This window comes from Musca domestica, unplaced genomic scaffold (genome assembly GCF_030504385.1).
Source record: "Musca domestica strain aabys unplaced genomic scaffold, Musca_domestica.polishedcontigs.V.1.1 18, whole genome shotgun sequence".
Lineage (NCBI taxonomy): Eukaryota > Metazoa > Arthropoda > Insecta > Diptera > Muscidae > Musca > Musca domestica.
This window is the reverse complement of record NW_026712238.1, coordinates 5,370,483-5,390,957: the sequence shown is the minus strand read 5'-3', so window position 1 is coordinate 5,390,957 and position 20,475 is coordinate 5,370,483. Positions and strand designations below refer to the sequence as shown.

The following is a 20,475-nucleotide window of genomic DNA, read 5'->3' as shown; positions in this document are numbered from 1 at the left end:
AAATTTCAACAGCAACAATAACAGCAGTCAAAGGAGGACACAAACAATTTTAATTGAAAGCGACTAAAGTTAAATTGACCCCAGCGGCAAAATGCATATTTAATTTTTGCGAATTGTCAAATGAATAAATATGTTATTTTTTTGGCATATATTACGAAGAGCTTAATTTTTGTTATTGAAAAATACTATTTGGCATAAAATAATTATGGTACAGTTCTAATAATAGGTTATTCTAATAATAGGTTATTGAATTCGAATACAAAAAATATATATTGGTGCACAATACACCTGAAATCGGATAAAGTTATATATGTGAGCTATATTCAAATCTGAACCAATCTTGACAACATTTTAAACACTTATTTCTGAGCTGTATCTGATATCTGGTACCAAAGATAATTGTTGTAGAGTGCATATTACGCATGTGAGGAACTTAAAACATCAAATTCGATGAAATTTGATGTACTTGCTTCTAGGCTGAATTTGGTCGGATGTGCCAAAATTCATGTCATTTGCATTTATATTGGCCACTTGGTGCACAATTAACCCGAAATTGGTTGAAAATATATATGGGAGCTATATCTTAATTTGAACCGATTCTCAGCAATTTCAATAGGTCCTTGGGCCAAACAAATATTGTTTGGAAAAATTCATCTCAATCAATAAATGCGACCTGTATTTTGTTCACAAAAATACATGGACAGTCGTAGGGACAGACAGACTGACATGAATAAAAACAATAATTGGCTAGTTATGGGAACCAATAGTATGACACGATTAGATCGAAATGGAACAACAAAACTGCTAGATCTTGCCATTTTTCCTTTAAAAAACCAAATGAAATCCTATAGTTTACATTCACATAAGTTATCCTTATTTAAATTTATTTTTGGAAAGCAGCAAATGCAAAAACAAATAAAAAAACAAGTAAAAAAACATTAAGTTCGGCCGGGCCAAACTTTTAATACCCTCCACCTTAGCGTAAAGGAAACATTAGAAGAAATGTGGCAAAAACCATTAAAATGCCGAATATCGGGATGTATCGTTATATGGGGGCTATACCAAATCGTGGACCTACACATGCAATGTTTCGCCAACGGAGCTAGAACCCATTATGAGCTACTAATACCAATTTTCAGACAAATACGTGAAAAAATGTGTCAAAAAATCATCAAAATACCGAATATTGGGAGGTACCGTTATATGGGGGCTATACCAAAACGTGGACTTATAATTACAATGACTCCCACACGAACTGGGACCCATTATGACCTACAACTACCAATTTTCAGAGAAATTCGTGAAAGAATGTGTCAAAAATCATCAAAATACCGAATATTGCGATGTACCGTTATATGGGGACTATACAAAAACGTGGACCTATACATACAATGTTTCGCCACACGAACTAGGACCCATTATGACCCACAAATACCAATTTTTAGACAAATCAGTGAAAAAATGTGGCAAAAACCATCAACATACCGAATATCGGGAGGTACCGTTATGTGGGGGCTATATCAAATTGAGCTGGAACCCATTATGACCAACAAATACCAATTTTTAGACAAATCCGTGAAAAAATGTTGCAAAAATGATTAAAATACCGAATATCGGGAGGTACCTTTATATGGGGGCTTTACCAAAACGTGGACCTATACATGCAATGTTTTGCCACACGTACAGGGACCCGTTATGACCTACAAATACCAATTTTAAGACAAATCCGTGAAAAAATGTGGCATAAATCATCAAAATACCGAATATCGGGAGGTACCGTTATATGGGGACTATACCAGAACGTGGACCGATATATCTCATTTTCAATACCAACCATCCTAGACACAATACCAATTGCTCTGCTAAATTTTGGCGCTCTACGTCAAATAATGTGGGTTGTATCGTGATTTCAACAGACAGACAGACGGACAGACAAACGGACATCGTTAAATCGACTTAGAATTTTATGCTGATTATGAATATATATACTTTACGAACATTTAAGGACGAACATTTAAGGATGTTACAAACGGAATGACAAAGTTAATATACCCTCAACAATATAATAATTGTTATTTGTTGGTTTATTTTGGTTAATTATTTAATCAAGTTTAATACTTAATTTTCACTTTCTCTGCTGTTACGCACCTAGACATAAATGCACTGAACCAGTAAAAACTACGACCAAACTGCAAACCAAGCATACCGCATTTTGCGTTAACAGCGATTAAGACAAACTTTAGTGGAACAATCATAAATTACTTAATTTAAGTTCTACTGTTGTTTAAACTATGAGTTATATGTTTGGAAGACATTGCCGTCGATGAAAATTGTGTGTTCATTTAAAATGAAAAACAAGTGAAAATGACAGTAGTCATTTTGGGCACAGTTGTATATTTTAAGGGAGTTGAAAATAATTCCAAGAAAGGCAATGTATGTGAAAAATTGAAGAGAATTGGACGTTGAGTAAATTAAGGAAATTTTTAAAATTCAAAATATTGAACTTTGGTGAAAAACACAGGAATAGAATTAGAATAGAATAGAATTTGGCCTAAACCTAAATAGAAAATCTATCTTTAGCTGATTGAACAAAGACAAAAACTGAAATCTATGAGTCGACTTTGGTTTTGGCTTGTTATCCCACATTTTGTATAGCTTCAGGAAAAATTTTATTAACATTGGGTGCAGTTTTGACTGTTTGGCCTTCAATCAATTATCTTTATATATTAGTAACATACATCAAAATATACTGATTCATGAGGAATCTAAAATATTTAAAACACTTACTCAGGAAAGTTTTCTGAGAAATTGTTCCAAACTGCTTATTATATGTCGCAAGTCATTTAACATAATTGAATCGCATAGTTTGCTGGGTTGTTGTATATTCTCTCGCTCGCTCGTGGCATTTCAATAAATTTACATCTTTTATACTTTTTCAATTAACATTAACATCGTTACAATTCTGCTTTCAATGAACCTATTTAAGTTCTATTTAAATATATATTTAATGATACAACAAAAATTAAATTGTCGTTTGCGGTTTGGCTTATTAGCATTACCACAGGCGACCGGAAGAATTTCGCACAAACCACATTAATGTGGTTCACCCGGAAAGTTCATTAAAATAAATTTTGTGGAAGTTCACAACAGACATTAAAGAATAGAATTAAACTAAGAGAAATATTGTAAAAGTGTTTTTGACGACTTTGCTTAATTTTCATATTGAAAATTTATATTTTTAATAATATGTTGGAATGATTTATATTTCTTTTTTTTATACCCTACACCACAAGGTGGTCAGGGTATTATGTCTTTATGCATTTGTTTGTAACAGGCAAAAGGAAACGAGATAGACCCATAGTTCATGATCATGCATAGACCCATAGTTCAAATCATGCATAGAATCACATTCTGAGTCGATTTATGCATATCCGTCCGTCCGTCTGTCCATGTACTTTTTTAAACAAAGTACAATTCGCATTTATTACCAGATCCAGATGAAATTTTGCACAAATCATTTGTTTGGTCCAAGGACGAATCCTATTGAAATTGGAGATAATCGGTCAAAATTTAGATATAGCTCCCATATATATCTTCGTCCGATTTGCCTTTAATTGTGCACCAAACGTGTAATATCAATCCGACTAGTATGGAATTTTGCACATACAGCCAAATTAGGCCTGAAAATAAGTATGCCAAATGTTATCGAAATCGGTTCACATATAGATATAGCTCCCATATATATTGTTCATCCGATTTGTTATTTTTGTCCTCCGCAGCCGTAATAAGCACTCTGTAACAACAATATTTGGGAAAATATATCAAATACAGCTAAGAAATACATTTGCTAAATTTCATCGAGATCGGTTCAGATTTGGATATAGCTCCCATATATAACTTCGTCCGATTTACCTTTTATTGTACACCAAACGTCTAATATTTTTCCGAATGGGGTGGAATTTGGCCCTTACGACCGAATTGAGTCTAGAAGCTAGTATGTCAAATTTGGTGAAGATCGGTTCATATATAGCTGTAGCTCCCATACATACTATTCATTCGATTTGTTATATTTGTTACCCTTAGCCGTAATATGCACTCCGTAACAACGATATTTAGCGAAATATATCAAATACAGCTCAGAAATATATTTGCCAAATTTTATCAAGATCGGTTCCGATTTGGACATAGCTAACATATATATCTTTATCCGATTTCAAATTAATTGCGCAACAAATGGGCAATACAAGTCCGAATTTAAAAGATACAAATGCTTCGGCATATTTAGTCCTTTGAACTTTAAATTATAATCATTGCGTGTATGATTGAGTTCTCCCATAAAAACTTTTAATTGCTCTACAAAATTAGAAAAGTGGTGTAGGGTATCATAAAGTCCGCCCCGCCCGATTTTAAGGCTTGCTTTACTTGTTTAATATCTAAAATGTATGTGGTGCTCACAGACGGAAATATGATTTAATACACAAAATTTAAATTCATTTATAGTTTCGAAAAGGTAAATATTTTAAAAATAATTGCAATTTAAATTAAGACTAAATTAAGAGTAAATAATGTTTAAGGGAAAAGAAAATAAAAAAACTAAAACTTATTCATTTACCTTATAAGATTTTCAACTTACTTCCTTTTTTCATTTTCAATATGCTTTGATTTTTGACATTTCGTTTTTCAAAAATGTCAACTTCTAAGTTTCTTGCCCATAGTCAACATTATATGAAAGTTCATTTGCATTTTCCCCTAAACCTTATAAATTATTTATGTCCATCCATTCTCTAATCAACTTAGCAATAATGGCACTCGAGGCCAATTGTTTTATGTCGGTTTCTTTGCATGTATGTGCGATTAGAACAAATAAGTTTGTTTTTTGTGTCTAATTAACTAAAGTAGTAACAACCTATTTAATGCAATTAATAACTAATTACTTTAACCACACAGATACTGTTTAAATAGTAATGGCATAGACTAATTGAATTGTATAGAAGAATAATAGTAAGTAGTACTTGATTATATTATGTACTATTAAGGATTTACTTAACACACATATTTACTAACAATCCTACTAACAATGGATATATATAGTTAATTTTTATATACTCAGTCTCATGGCTTCAGAGAGCATGTATCGTTAACCCAACTAAATCCGTTTCTGGAGATTTGATGTAGATCTAGGCATGTAGATCTGTGTTTCCGGTTCACACTCTCGCACTCTCAAAGCGTGTTTCATATTTGGTGTAAGATTGGAACATCGTAATATTTCTACAAAAATCTAGGTCGATTTTGAAATAGGACAATATAAATCCACTTCTAATAATTTTGCGATTTTTTACTGTTTGTGAGGACAAAAATTTTAAAATAAAAACAAGTAAGCAAAGGCTACAGTCGAGCGGGGCCGACCGTTGAATACCCTACAACACTATAATAAACGATACAGTTTATATAGGCGAGACACTCGAAAGAATTCCACAAGATATTGTGACAAATAATAAAAGAAACCCATCATGTTTCGTTCTCTAATTTTCAAATAATAGCAACTTAAACTAATTTGCTCATTTCTAATTTATTGGCAGATTTTGCACGTAAATGGTCTTCCTAGATCTGGAACCAATATTTCCCAAAGACCTATAATCTCTCAGAAGTGGCAAAAGATTAATATTTGTTATTGGTTTTTGATTGAAACGCATCTATATGAGATACAGACATTTGACTATATTCTTCAACGGAATCAGCGTTAACGAAATAGTCAGAAGTGCGTCTTTCCTGTATTTGTGAATTCTCCAAAAACTCACTGGAATGGACATTTTCGTATTTTGTCTACAAAAGTTGGCAAACTATTTCACACATTAAATATTTTTGAGTGGCCATCCAAAACTGCTTGGCTTTTGCAATGTCCGGTTACCCCCCATTCAAATGTGCGTGAGGATCGGGCGATAATTACGACCTGCTGACAAATTTTGCAGTTTTTGGTCCATTTGAACCCCTAAATATATGGCGATCATCTCCAAAAAGAGTAGGCTTCTATTCTGACCCTCATCTTATCCCCATGCAAAATTTCATAAGGATCGGACCATAAATGCGATCTGTGTATGATATCCTGATATCCTAACTACTTAGTTTTGTTAGCTGTAGAAATATTACCAAATGTTTAATTCAAAATGAAAATATGCCAAAAATGTGACAAAATTGAAAAAAATATGAGAAAATTTTACAAAATCAATATTTTCATCTTTAGAGAGATATTTTTATGCGATTTTTTAGACGTTGTTTCTTTCCTGCCAAGAGACCATTCTGAATTAATGAGAACTGTCGAAATCAGTTCAGCCGTTCTCGACATATAAGAGATTTTTCAAGCATATCTTCTTTGATAGACATATATATCGCACATATTTTGCTATATATCCGATTTGTTGGATGTTAACATCAATGTAAAGGTCAGAAGTAACCTTGTAATGGCTTTGTGATTTCGCCGGGATTTAAAATATTCGCGGTTTAATGAAAAATGTTGAATTTTTTCAACACAAAATATATGGTCTATTTTACCCGCTAAATATTATCCGATGACCACCCAAATTGGTAGGCTTCTTCCCCGTCCTAAACTCTAGCTACATGCGAAATTCCGCGTCGATTGGTCTATAATTGCGACCTGTATAGCTACTGCAAAAACCGACATTTTTTCTGTATTTGGTCCATTTCAACCCCTAAACATTTGGCGATCATCTCAAAAAGAAATAGGGTTCTATTCTGGCCCATCCCCGACCTCCATTCTAAATTTCGTGAAGATCGGGCCATAATTGCGACCTGTAGAGTGATTACAAATTAACATGGACAGACGGACAGACGGACAGACGGACAGACGGACGGACGGACATACATAGCTAGATCGACTCAGCTCGGCGAGCTAGGATGATCCATATATACTTTCCTATGTGGGAAACCAATATTTCGTGGTGTTACATAATTTTTGGCCCAATCAAACTTATAATACCCCCAACACATAGTGTTGTAGGGTATAAAAAATTGAATTATCATATAAGTTGATGGTTGAAACTTTGTCGACCGTAATATTTGTGTCAGAACTCTAACACTACTTCCTGAAAGTGAAATTTGGATTTAGCAAATTCTCATAACATGTGAAATAATACTCCAATTTTCATCCATATTTTCCCAAAATATGATTTAGTTCGAGAATGCTTCTACTACTTTCCCCATAAGAAAATCAACATTTTACACAAACAAATTCCTATACCTCCCTCCGAGAGCATTATAAATTTAAGTCTATGAGAACGTATAGTGATCTTCTTTAAAGATGTTCGTAAATCTCCTATATTTATCACAGACCTTCAAAAGGAATAGCACCAGACCTTCTACAGTTTTCCATAAAGATATTAAAAAAAAAAACATCTCCCTATCTCCTCTGAGAATATCTTCAGATTTTCTATAAAAAGTCCTTCAGATCTTCTATAAGTCGATCTCCAGATCATCTATAGAATGCTCCATGATCTTTGATAGGAACTTTTTAGAAATATCTAGGGATTTTCCATAAAAAAATCTCCAGATCATTTAAATATCTTATGTGAGAATGTATCCAGAACTTGTAAAAGATAGGATGATCTGAACATCTCCAGAACTTTTATAAGAAGATCTCCAGACCTCCTGTAAGAAGTAGTCCTGGTATTTCATTAGGAATAACTCCACAATTTCTTTAAAAAGTTCACCAAGTTAAAAGATCTCCAGACCTTTTATTGGAAGATCTTTAGATTTTCTTTACCTTTTATCCAGGCCTTTTATAAGATGATTTCCACACCTTCTATAACAAGAATTCTAGAAAAACACCAGTTCTTCTAGAGAAGGTCTCCAGATCTTTTTTAAGCAGATTTGCAGATCTTTAAAAATGTCTTCCACAAGCAATTCTTCTCAACGAAGATGTCCATAAAAACTTCCTCGTAAGACGATCTCCAAATTTTCTATAGGTGATTCCGCGATTTCATGTAAGAATATATCCACATCTTCTATAATAAAATCTCCAGATCTTCTAGAGAAGGTCTCCAGATCTTTTATAGAAGGTCTCAAGATCTTCTCTAAGATGATCTTCGCATCTCGATTTTCTACTAGAAGGTCTCCAGATGTTCCATTAGTTCGCCAGATCTTCTATAGAAAAATTTCCATATTTTATACAAAACCTCTAAATCTTATACCAAAATATTTCAATCAGTCACATAATATCCCCGGAACATTCATAAGTAGTTCTTCAGATATTTTATAATACCTATACATATTATATTAAAATATGGCATTATTTTCATATCCAGATTTTCTTTACTAACAACTCTAGATCTTCTGTATCCACATTAGCACAGAATAAAATGTAACAAAAAAAAAATATATATATATATTGGTCTAACACCTGTTTTAAATTTTATTTGAATATAATCGGGAGGAGCCTCCTTTTCTGTTTAATTAAAGAAAGATTGTACTTAAATTGTTAATATATATAACTATATTATCCGAAAAATTTTATTCCCATATTTACATTTTCATTATTGAGGTAACGAAGGAGCTGAATGACACCTGAAACTTGACAGTATTTCTTCTTAAAACGTTATGTGTGAAATGGAAAAAGGCACGCACGAACGTGGCCAGAGGAGCCACAGATGTACGACAACGCTTGTCAGGCAGACATCCTAAGGATAAATGGCAAAACATGCAACTAAACTTGAGGAAGGAACATTAAACAGTTAACTAAACCTTTGATGAATTTTATTTACCCGAATCACAAACACAAACGATGGTAAAGTACCTAGATAAGTATAATAAAAAAACAAAACTGGAAGACTTAAATAAATGAAAAAACTTACAAAAATAATGACAAAATTCCCTTTAATTCTGTGCTGGTCTCCTCTTATTTTTCTTTTTTCCGAACCATCAAGACAGCCAATGAATTGCGAATGTCGGCCCATGTTATGAGAATTGTTGTCTGCCTGTATGTGCGTTTATTAGTCAGTCAGGCTTTCTGTGTGTTTGTAGGCCCAAAGTCAAATAAAGTTAAATTGACTTTCACTGGGCACAAAATAAAAAAGGATTATTGAAATGGTTGTAAAGGTTTGAACAAAGATTTTAGAAGACCATAAAACATTAGGAGTATCATTGAGCCATTTATATGGATCCTTAATTTGTCACAAAGAAAAAGTAAAAAAATAACATTCTTTGAATGGTTTCTATTAACGGCTGTATTTTAAATTGGAAGTTTGTAGCTAAACCTTAAAGAAATAAATTAAAAAAAGTAGCAAGTATGACGGATGTGCCGACTATTTGAAACTCTACACAACATTATGGAACAATGAATCCAAAGCGACCTTGATAACACTTGTTATGCTTCCGTTCTACCTGAACGAAGTAACATAACCATGAAAGTTGGTTTTGTCTGTTACAACAAAAACCCTTCGTCGACCGTGCCTTGTCTATTAATAGAATTTTATTTAATTTTTTGGTTCCATCTGTCGGCAAACCCGACCGATAGTTTTTTACTTATTTTAAAAACATTTATCTTTAACTTTGTTAATGACTCCTTTAACCACCTAATCACACGGTTTGTGTCTTCGCTAATTAAATTCGAATATATCTAATTGGATCTTTTTAAAGGGCTTACTTTCTTAAGAAGACCTTCGTTCATGTTTGTTACAAATGTTACAATAACAAGTGAAAAAGAAAAATCTTAAAAATACCGAATGCCTATACGACGACGTAGACCTGCATAGGCAACTTTTGTCATAAGTTATTGCAATATTTAAATGCGAAACTTGAAGAAAAATCTGTTTATAATGTCGCTAAAATCATCAAAATACCGAATATCGGGAGGTACCGTTATATGGGGGCTATATGATAACTTGGACTTACATAGCCCATTTACGAACTTAACCTACCTACTGGCAAGATAGCATGATTACAACAGACAGACGGACATGGCTAAATCGTCTTAGAATTTTACGCTGATCAAGAATATACATACTTTGTTGGGTCTGACATGAGTATTTCGAGGAGTTACAAACGGAATGACAAAATTAATATACCCTCCATAGTATGGTGGAGGGTATAAAAATTGCGGACACAAATAGGATTGCAGCACTCAATTTTGCAACCGTCCGCCTTTTAATATTTTACTTAACTATATCGGCGGATGACATATTACAACTACGTCTATATTTAGTAAAATATTATTTAGTGAAATTGGACATTACCTTTGTGAATCATCGTGTATACCTTGATCCAAATTTGTAAAAGCTTCGACATTTATCGCCATATCAAAAAAACATATCCCTACCCTCCAGCAAAGAATCCAAGAATGCAAAAATTTTAAATCTCTCATAACCCTTTAGCAGTAAAGATAATACAAATAAATTGTGCCTATGTCAATACCATCATTTAAATGCTGCTAAGACCTATTGCTAGTTGTCTTATGCTTTTGTACAAGCGCCGGAAATGTCTAATGATTGCATCAAAAGCCACCAAACAAACCATACAAACAACAAGCCATGTCAACTATCTACTAAAGTAAATAGTTGCGGCACTAGCCCTCATTCCTTGCGAATGAAGGCTAGTGCCGCATCCCAGCGTATATATTAACACCTGCTTAAAGTACTGACTGGATGGACGAATGGATCCAAAGGTAAGTAAACATTGGTGTAATGAGAAACCGTACAAGAAGTTTGCATTTAAAGAAGAAAGCACAATAGTGGACGACATCATATCCTTCAATTTATAACGAGGTGTATTTATAAGATATCTTGTGCGCTGATTATGAAGGTAAAATTTGCATAAAATTTTTGCATAAAAAATTATACCCTTGGGAAGGAAATTTAGGCAGCTAAGTTGCTTCAAAGAAGAATGGATATTTTCTAAAAATTGCAGAAAAATTAGATTTAATAAAATAGTTATTTTCTACAAAAAATGTAAAAATGTAGACTCCAATATAAGGACTACCACAGTCACTTACTCCTTACAAATGTTAATGATAATAGAGGCCACCAAAGAAAATGTAAAAAGCACAGAACATCTCTTACCTGAATAGCTAACTGTGTATGCCCAAGTGGGCAAATTATGTGCAATCAGAAGCAAAGTTGTCAATGCAATAGTCAGAGCGAAAGAAAAACCAAAGAAGTAGGGACAGTGAAAAAAAAAAGAAATGAAATTCCAAGTGCAAGGAAGAGAAAAGTACAATAGAACACCTGAAACTATTCAAAAGCAGCCAACAGGAAACAAGGACTGGGAGAATAAGTGCAAGAGGGAACAGGATACAAGACGTGTCAATGTCACACAGTTTGTAGAAGACTTGAAGGACATAAGAATAATAAGAGCTTGGCATATTTTATTTTTGTACTATAAATTGTTGTTTTTACAATAGTATGTTGCCTCATTCAAATGCATGATGAGCAATAAAGGCGGAAACTCATAAAAATAATTTAACTTTAATATACCTTATAAAGAAACTCGTCGGGAGGGTTATTAAAAAACATAAGTTATAATTTAGAAATTTTATATATGCTAGGAGGAAAATCAAAAGTAAACAAGTAAGCAAAGTGTACAGTAGTGCGGGCCGAATATGTGATTCCCTGCAGCACTATGATACGTTGGTTTTAAAATATTGCCCTGCAAAATATTGACGCTTTCTGATTTTTGACGCTTTCTATCTGGTTGATAGGTATTCAAAACAATTTCACACTAAATAGTAGTCTTTCCGATATGTTAGACATCTGACTTGTCCTGAACTCTAACCTCATGAAAAATTCCGTGTCGATTGGTTTTTAATTGTGATCGGTAGAGAGACTGCAAAATCAGGAAATTTTAAATTTGTTGGACGCTATGATTACAATTATAATTAAAAGCTCAAAAGACTAAATATGCCGAAGCATTTGTATCTTTTAAATTCGGACTTGTATTGCCCATTTGGTGCAAAATTAATTTGAAATCAGATAAAGATATATATGGGAGCTATATCCAAATCTGAACCGATCTCGATAAAATTTGGCAAAGATATTTCTGGGCTGTATTTGATATATTTCCCAGAAATTCGTTGTTACGGAGTGCATATTAAGGCTGTGGGTAACAAATACAACAAATCGGATGAACAATATATACGGGAGCTATAGCTATATCTAAACCGATCTTCACCAAATTTGTCATACTAGCTTCTAGATTCAATTCGGCCGTATGTGCCAAATTTTAGACGTTTGCTGCACAATAAAGGGTAAATCGGACGAAGTTATATATAGGAGCTATATCCAAATCTGAACCGATCTGGATAAAATTTAGCAAAGGTATTTCTGAGCTGCATTTGATATATTTTCCCAAATATTGTTGTTACAGAGAGCACATAACGGCTGCGGAGGACAAAAATAGCAAATCGGATGAACAATATATATGGGAGCTATGGCTATATCCGAACCGATTTCGATCAAATTTGGCATACTTATTTTCAGGACTAATTTGGTTGTGAGTGCAAAATGCCATACTATTCGGACAGATATTACACGTTTGGTGCACAATCGGGCGAAGATATATATGGGAGTTATATCTAAATTTTTACCGATTATCTCCAATTTCGTCCTTGGGCCAGACAAATGTTGTTTGGAAAATTTCATCTCAATCGGATAATAAATGCGACCTGCATTTAGTTCACAAGAATACATGGACAGACGGACGGACGGACTGACATGCATAAATCAACTCAGAAAGTGATTCTATGCAGATCATCAAAAGGAACTATGGGTCTATCTCGCTTCCTTTTGCCTGTTACAAACAAATTCACAAAGACATAAAAAACATGTTAGAAGTCGGAATGCGGACCGATATATACCCTCACACTATGAATATTTATGTATATATGAACTATATACGACCCCAAGGAACTTTCTTATATTATTTTGATTTTATTGTAATGCACAAAGTTTGGTCATTGCATGAAACCTCGCTTGATTCCGATTTTCAATGTCATCTCCATAGGTTATTATTCGCTCAACTCGAAAGAGAAAAATTTTCAAATTATACTTTTCGTTGAAACCTGTCCCACTTTCGAGAAATATTTAGCAAGAGATTGATGCAAAAGTGTTGTGAATTGGGATAAGCAACTTTTTAAAATATCTATTAAATTTTTCCCACATACAATTTTTGTTACAATTTCCATTTCAATAGCATTCATATTCCAAAACATTGTGGTTTTCGTAAATACCATTCATGTTTTCGTAACCATTGATCTGTAAAGACTATTCAAATTTGTCAATAACAATAAATCTTATTAAATAAATGAGCCGAGCGCGAAACCGAAATATATTTCGAATTTTGTTGCGCCAGAAGTCAACGGTTATGTGTACATTGTTTGGGAGGTTGCGGTAGCTCGACAGAACAGTGGAATAGGTTTCCTTACTAAAAAAAAAAAAAAAGGCATTTCAAATATTACTTTAAATGAAAACCAGTAAAGAAAGTCTTAAAGTCGGGCGGGCCGACTTTATGATACCCTACACCACTTTACTAATTAAGTAGAGCTCCACATAACAATTAAAAGTTTTTATGGGTGAATTCAAGTTCAAAGGACTAAATATGAACAATTAATTTGAAATCGGATAAAGATATATGTGGGAGCTATATCCAAATCTAAACCGATCTCGATAAAATTTGGCAAAGATATTTCTGAGCTGTATTTGATATATTTCCCTGAATATCGGATGAATAATATATATGGAAGCTATAGCTATATCTGAACCGATCTTCACCAAATTTGACATACTAGCTTCTTGATTCAATTCGGTCGTGCGTGCCAAATTCCATCCCATTTGGACAAATATTAGACTTTTGGTGAACAATAAAAGGTAAATCGGACGAAGTTATATATGGGAGCTATATCCAAATCTGAACCGATCTCGATAAAATTTAGCAACTGTATTTCTGAGTTGTATTTGATATATTTCCCCAAATATTGTTGTTGCATAGTGCATATTACGGCGGCGGTGGACAAAAATAACAAATCGGATGAACAATATATATGGGAGCTATAGCTATATCTGAACCGATTTCGATCAAATTTGGCATACATATTTTCAGGCCTAATTTGGGTGTATATGCAAATTCCATACAATTCGAGCTGATATTACACGTTTGGTGCACAATAAAAGCAATCGGAAGATATATAGGGGAGCTATATCTAAATTTTGACCGATTATCTCCAATTTCAATAGGGTTCGTCCTTGGACCAAACAAATGATCTGTGCAAAATTTCATCTGGATCGGGCAATAAATGCGACCTGTACTTTGTTTACAAAAATACATGGACAGACGGACGGACATGCATAAATCGACTCAGAATGTGATTCTATGCAGATCATCAAAAGGAACTATGGTCTATCTCGTTTCCTTTTGCCTGTTACAAACAAATGCACAAAGACATAATACCCTGACCACTTTGTGGTGTAGGGTATAAAAAAACAGTAGACTTTGATTCTGACCATAACCCTACCCCCATGCAAAATTTCGTGAGGATCAGATGAAAATTGCGACCTGAATATAATACGACAACACATAGTGTTGTACGATGAGAAAATATTACAAAATACACAACTCAAAATTGTAAGTCAAAATGAAAAAATCTCATGCGATAAAAATATGACAAACTGAAACAGCAAAAATTTAACTCCTTTACTGGTTGTAGGGTATAAAAAGTTAGAAGTCGGTTTATATACAAATATATGACCATTTTTATCTGTATATACGGGCCAAATACTACCCAAGGTATTGATGATATTGGTATTTATTTTATTTTGTAATGTACGAAGGTTGTACTAAATTGTGGACTTCATGAAGTTGTGATGTTTCAAGAAAATCTGTAACAAATTTTAACTAGATGACCCAGTCACCAAGCTTTACCAAAAATCTACTTCATAGAAAAAAATATTTTTAAAAATCTTATTAAAATTTCAATTATTACACACTTAGGCATGTAACCAAGTGGTCTTACTGGTATTTGTAGTTTAAAGCGGAACACGTTTGAATTCAGATCCAAATTTTCAAAATTTAAAATGTTTTCTTTACCCAAAGGTGGAGGGTGTTAAAAATTCGGACCGGCTGAATTTAATGTTTTTTTTTTTTTTTTTTTTTTTTTTTTTGTTCATTACTCTATAAGTCGTAAAGTGACTTTTTCGATTGCCAATTTTTAGTCGGTTCAATCCCACTGTCCATCTGATTTATATTTTGATTTTTGGTTATGGATTTGCAATTTCATTATTGTCTTAACTAAAATGATGTTATGTACATGATGAGGCTATGGCTAAATTAGACCATAAAATATTTGAAATGCATTGTAAATTTGGTTTAGCCCATAGCGGATAGCATTGCAACGACAATGCAGCGATTTTTGGCCGCAGTAATGGCAGCAACAATAAAGTTCAGCGCCTAAATAAATTACAAAATAAAGTATCAGTTTACATTGATTGCTTGCTAGTCAGGCTGGCTTTGAAAATATTTACAACAAAACCAAAACGAAGCGACAAAAAATATTTGCCGACCATGGATGGTACTTCATGTGGAAACATGTGTATTTTATTTAGGCACTCAAATAAATATGTTTTGGTGGTCGATACAGTTAAACTATGGGGCTGCCTTCTACCAAATTCTACTTGGTGCATTGATGCACAATCATAGAAAAGGCAAGAACAAAAAAAAAAAAAAAAACAAATTTTACTGACGCTATTGTCTGCAAGTGGCTACCACTGCAACATATCTCGAGCAGGACCACCACCCAATCATCAAGCCTGATGCTCTGACGTGCTAGATAGAATAACCAATAAACGAAAACTAATATCCCACTACTCCGAAAGGGATAGATGACTGTAGTATTCCTCCTACGGCTGTCGTTGCTGCTCGAGATATACATGCATTAACAGCAATCTATGTATCTCACAGGCAGCAATGCATGCCACAGATCGCTGCATGTATGGTATTTACCACACAAACAATGTCAATCCATAGAGTAACCACCATGACCATGGTTGGTTAGAAGAGGTCAACTGTGAAAATAATACAAAGTTTGTTCAATTTTTTTCTTTTTTTGGGTTAGAATTGGGTACTGCCTCGGGTACTGCTGGCATCCATGTGTTATTGAAGGATATTGTGCCAATATTTTGTATGTATATGAGTGGGCTACGCGTGTGTCAGTATCTTTGTTGGATAAATATCATTGACAAACATTAGGATGCAGATACCACGAGTTGGTGGTATGTGACTCTTTACCAAAAAATGAGTCAAATTGTGAATTTTTGAGCACATCAAAAAATTCACTTGCAGAACTTAAGTGAATGCTTTTCTCATCTGAATGGGATACATTGCTATTTTTATTAAGTTAATGCGGATGTAGCTTCGACGATCAGGTTGATATTTTGGCAGAAAACGTTGAACAATATTTTTGGATACATTTTTTCCTATATCCCTTAATTTTTAAAAAAACTAATATATTCAAGCATCCGCATTCCACGGTCTCAAACTCCCGACGAATATGCATGTACAATTATCAAAATGTTGTTAGCAACCAACATATTTGCAAATGAAAATTGTTTTTTCATATATGAAATTGAAAATGCATTTCAATTCGAGAGTCGTTGATTAATATTTGATTTACACTAAACGATAAAGGGGATCACAATTGCAATAGCATTCTAATCAATGATTGAGAAATCGCATAGCATGAAATATTTTTGGGTCAGATGATGTAAATAAACAGTTGTTATTTGTCAATATTGAATTTATGTAGGGGAATGCTGCATAGACATGTACATTAGCGACAAGCCCATGGTTCACTCCACTAATAATATAACGAAAAAAAAAATAATAAATAAACAAATTGGTGGAATATGAATTTTTAAAGCTCGTTTAAAGTCTATAATAAGCCTATAGTCCTTATACGAATTTGTTTATTGATATACTGAGATTTAGAGTTGAAAATTGGCATGGATATCAGAGCTGAGGGTAATTTAATAGTAAACAAGTTATTCATTAGTAGTGGAAAACCCTGAATTTGTCAATGTTATCTATTTCTGTTTTCTTGTAACATTACGCTGTTGTCGTCGTCTACACATACAAGCTTTGAGAGCCGAACTTTTAATATCCATCATCATTTTGGAGGAACTTGAAAAAATACAAAACAAATTCGTCGAAAATACCACTCAAAGGAATACCACGAAGACGTGGTCCTCCATAAATATATATATTTTTTAATTCCGATAAATATCAAAATACCGAATAAAGCAAGGTGCCGTTATATGTGGGCTGTAGTATCCATTACGAACTTTTAATACGAAATTTGAAATATTTCTGGGGCTGTACGATTTCCTAGACCTTTGTGGTCAATTCTTATCTAGGGGTTAAGAAGAAACTCCTCGATTTTCGGACAATCTCATTCGAAAACTACAATAATCAAAATACCAATATGGAAGTGCCGTTATTTGGGGGAACTAGGATATCGTGGACCTATATAAACAACACTCTTCTTGGGTATAAAATACTCAAAAAAAGAACTCCTTGTGTACAATTTCCCATAATTCCGTTGAAAAATGTGTCTAAAATCATCAAAATACGGAATATCGGGGGTACCGTTGTATGTGGGAAATGAGCTCTCGTAGGCCGATATAGGCCATCTTCGAACTTGACCAGCTTGCATACAAAATACTGGTCTATGCACAATTTTAGTTTCCTATCTTAATGCGTTTTGACACTAGCCTGATTATAATAGACGGAAAGGCTAAATCGTCTTAGAATTTTACGCTGATCAAGAATATATACAGTTTGTTAGATCTAAAATTATTATTCCGATGCCGCTAAAATGAAAACCATTATATGGGCGCCATACGAAAGCGTGGAACTGCATAGTACTCTTCCGCCATAGGTTGTAGTACCCATTACGAACTTTAAAATCGCAATTTAAAACAATTCCGATGAATAATGTTTCTAAAATCACCGAATATTGCGAGGCACCTTTATATGTGCACTATGCGAAGACGTGGACCTGCATACGCAATTTTTTCCATAGTCTGTAGAACTCATTAAGAAATTTGAAACAATTCGGTCTATAATGTCTCTAGTTTCGTTAAAATACCAAATATTGGGGATTTGTCGGTGCTAGCTTTCAAAGTGTTGCAAAACTCCTACAACATAGGGGACGGAATACGAATTTGTCAGCATATTTCAAACAATTGTGAAGTTTTTGCCAATTTAGGTCCCTAGCACGCATCATGTAGGAATCAGAGGGCTGCAACGAGTATGCATAAATTCAACCACACTCGGTTTCTTACATGATTTTTGTTGATGCAGTCGTTTTGTTTGATCTGAATGAATTGACCGTTTTCGGATCGGATCGAACGCTCAGTTTGAATCACATCACTTCCAATCAAACATGAGCGTTCGAGACGGTTTGATGTGTTCAGCAACGTGAATTGATCGAACACATGAATGTAAATGAGCAATCACAACCGTGATTGTTTTCTTTGAATCGAATTCGCTCAGCGTCATTGTTTGTTCATCCAAATAAGCCTGCGCAGGTAATTTTGACGAACTATATTACAGAGAAAAGGAACAGTATTGGGCTGAGAGCTGTTGACAGTTTAATGTTTTTAAACTCTTTTAACAAAAATTGAACTAAATACTAAAGACTGATATATGTTCCTTTTGTAGAAATAAGCAACTGAAATATATTTTTTGTTATTATTATTATTTTTTTCTTTTTTGAAAAATGTGTTCCTTTTTTACAAATAAGTGACTGAAGTCGGATTTTTTGTTATTTTTTTAGAAATAATGTGTTCTTTTTTAGAAATAAGCCACTGAAGTCTGGTATACTATATGCCCAAATGAAATAAAAAATCGTTATTTAATAAATACCATTTGTTTCGATTTCTTCAATGGGTACTGCTTCTAGTATTGATAACCATACCAAAACTACAATACATGATTACGCTCAGATTCGATCTTTCGTATTTAATCGAATCAAATCACTCACCCTTCAAAAAAAATCAAACCGATCATATTCATCCGAGATGATCGTTTCGGTATGTATTGTTCAACATTAGTTCGTAAACAAAACATTCATGTGAGCTGTTTGATTGCGAACACAAAACTTCGATCAATACATGTTCGATCACCACTTTTTCATTTGGCTTGAGCTACTCGAATGAACATGTTACATTTGACCGACTGATTGAGTTTGATTGTATTTCCAGTGTGTGTGATCAAGCCTACTCGATCATACTCATTGCAGCCCTCTGGTAGGAATCATAAAATTCTATGACTTTTAAGCTGACCTTAAGGTATAGAGAAATGGCGATGGTAGGCAGTTAAAATTTTTTTTTAATATTTCAATTTTACATTATTTGATGATAAATAAATAAAAATCTTACCTCAAGAATGACATCTACCGAAGCATGAGCAGAGCACAAAGATTGCTAAGGTAATCCACAAAAGAATCTTTGACAGTCTCTGCGCTCAGATAATTGCTGCACCATCTTATGTCTTGCGAATAGCTGAAAGGATGCCAATTTTTCTAATTATCCCATTTCTGTTTGCTGCTGATTATTTTGCAATGATTGTCATCATTGATTGAATCAAAAATATGATTACGGAGTTTGTTGTCGTATATTTCGAAGGTTTAAATTTTTCTCTTTTTGTCAGAAGATTCAAATGATTCCTTCATTTTTGAAATTTTTTATTATATTTATTTTATTGATTTTCTTTGTTTGTTTTGTTTATTTCATAGCCTACTTTTAGGAATTCAGAAGACAGGGAGAATTATTTTATTTTTTCTCTTGTTGATATTTTTCTCATTTGTGATCCAAATCTCGCTGATTTTGGGTAGTTATCTTTCTGTGGTATGGAGCACAATATACTTGGGCCAAGTTATTTTTTTAATTATTTCGCAAAATATTAAGTTATTATTGCAATGTTTTCATTTATTCTGTCTTAACACTTCTTCCGCTGTTGTTGGGTTTCTCCTGGTTATGACACTTGTTCATCTGTTCCTGTTGTTTTTATAACACACAATTCACAAAATTCACTGAGAGTTAACATCAAAGCGTGCAAATTTGTATCACACAAAACAACCGACATAACTCCACCCGACCAATGTTATTCACGCAACGAATCACAAAATACGACTGAGTGACGAATGAGTGTGAATGGAGAATGAATGTGATTGCCTTGGGAGAGCCCCAACACAAATGAGAGCAAGAAATATTGAGTGGGTTTTACATGAGGGAGACAGAGCCTTGCTTGCTATTGGAATAAAAACAATGAGTTCTGCTGTTATTAAAGGAAATTATAAAAATAATATTTTAAAAAATATTAGCTATTTACACCAGCTAATGTTTTTCTTTATATCGAACAACAAAAATGGGGACAACAAAGAGTTAAACGCAAATGTTGGAGCCCGGTATTCTTTCTCTC

The 20,475-nt window shown here is 33.6% G+C and overlaps 1 long non-coding RNA gene across 1 annotated transcript in view; it reads right to left on the bottom strand.

The window, feature by feature from the left end:
• Positions 1-20,165, bottom strand: part of LOC131801877 (uncharacterized) — a 39,573-nt gene extending 19,408 nt beyond the window's left edge. Inside the window, exon 1 of the long non-coding RNA XR_009341944.1 lies at positions 19,434-20,165. This is a non-coding gene — a long non-coding RNA (uncharacterized LOC131801877). The remainder of the gene's footprint in view (positions 1-19,433) is intronic.
• Between the last annotated feature and the right edge of the window lie 310 nt (positions 20,166-20,475).